The sequence below is a fragment of the Sinocyclocheilus rhinocerous genome, unplaced genomic scaffold (assembly GCF_001515625.1).
Source record: "Sinocyclocheilus rhinocerous isolate Xijiao unplaced genomic scaffold, SAMN03320098_v1.1 scaffold3155, whole genome shotgun sequence".
Taxonomy (NCBI): Eukaryota; Metazoa; Chordata; class Actinopteri; order Cypriniformes; family Cyprinidae; genus Sinocyclocheilus; species Sinocyclocheilus rhinocerous.
In genome coordinates this window covers 129,459-130,740 of record NW_015639762.1, presented here as the reverse complement: position 1 = coordinate 130,740, position 1,282 = coordinate 129,459, and the positions used below count along the sequence as shown (strand labels likewise).

The 1,282-nt window shown below is 36.5% G+C and overlaps 1 long non-coding RNA gene across 1 annotated transcript; it reads left to right on the top strand.

Moving 5' to 3' along the window:
- The first annotated feature begins 22 nt into the window (after positions 1 to 22).
- On the top strand, positions 23 to 1,272 carry LOC107751603 (uncharacterized). The gene is made up of 3 exons (XR_001641275.1): positions 23 to 122; positions 283 to 444; positions 1,224 to 1,272. It is a non-coding gene; the product is annotated as an uncharacterized LOC107751603 (long non-coding RNA).
- The last annotated feature ends 10 nt before the right edge of the window (positions 1,273 to 1,282 follow it).

The window sequence follows — 1,282 nt, the reverse complement described above, 5'->3', positions numbered from 1 at the left end:
CTGACCTCAACCCCATCACACCTGAGAGAACTGGAGCTGAGCTGGAATCACATAACAAACACAGGAGTGAATCACTTGTGTGACGTACTGAAGGATTCACGCTGTAAACTGGAGAGCTTGAGGTCAGCAACATTCACACACAAGAATCACAATCAGTAAAATCACTACAAAACACTTTATACTCAATATCTCACGATGAGTTCACATTATATTTGTGTCAGATTCTTCACATTAATGATTGTTTGTGAGATGATCTCTCTTCCTCTGTTTGTCTCTTTCCAGTCTAAATCGCTGTGGTATTACAGACGTTTCTTCTTTAACTCAGTCTTTGAGAAACACAAAAGCGCTGCGGTTTCTAAAAGAGCTTGATCTGAGTGATAATATGATTGGAGACTCAAAGCAGCAGCTCATTGATGTGCTACGGGACTCAAACTGTGAACTGAGGTGAGCAAACATCACTGATATTAAAGAGATCTTCAGTTACTGCTGATAAATATATACGGTCAAATATTAGTGAAAGAGATCATCAGATTATCATCCAGCTTTACTGCACCTGAGGGTTCATTGTGTCAGAATGAAATGTAAAGTTGAGTAAATGTTGAACACAAAGGAGGAAAGAGAACAGAAGCAGACTGTCACAGCTTTATACAGCAATACCTGCTTTATTAATTACTTCAGTAATAGTGAATCATGTCAGTGTGAAAACCGGTTTGGTCAGACTGTAGGAAAACGCTGGTAAAATCAGTGCAGACTCCAGCATCACATGATCAATGTCTCCGTCTCTTCTGTGTTTTTACTTTCATCAGCAAGACGTCTCATTACTTTACACTTACTTTACTTTCAGTTCTTTACTAAGACCAATACAAACATGTTTAAACTAGAGGACAAACAGCTTTAACTACTCAAACGTTTAACTAAATGTTTTGATCTTAGGCAAAATCACATTTGTATTTGTTCCTTGTCGTTTATTATATTTGATGTACAATCATTAGCATGTGTTTCTCTTTATAGTGACTCAATAGGAGCCACACAAACAGACAAACATATGAACAGAATTCATGTTCTATATGTGTTTAAAACACAGATATTGTTCCAGAAATATATATGCAAGATCATGTAAATGTAACTTCTTTTTACTAAAAAAATCTGTAATTGAAATAGTAAATAATTTGTAATTTGTTCCACTGAACACTGATTGTTTTCTCTTCTGTTCCACCTTACAGAGTAGATAGAGATCCATCAGCAAGAGTCCCTGATAGAGTTCAGCCGTCACAGGATGATG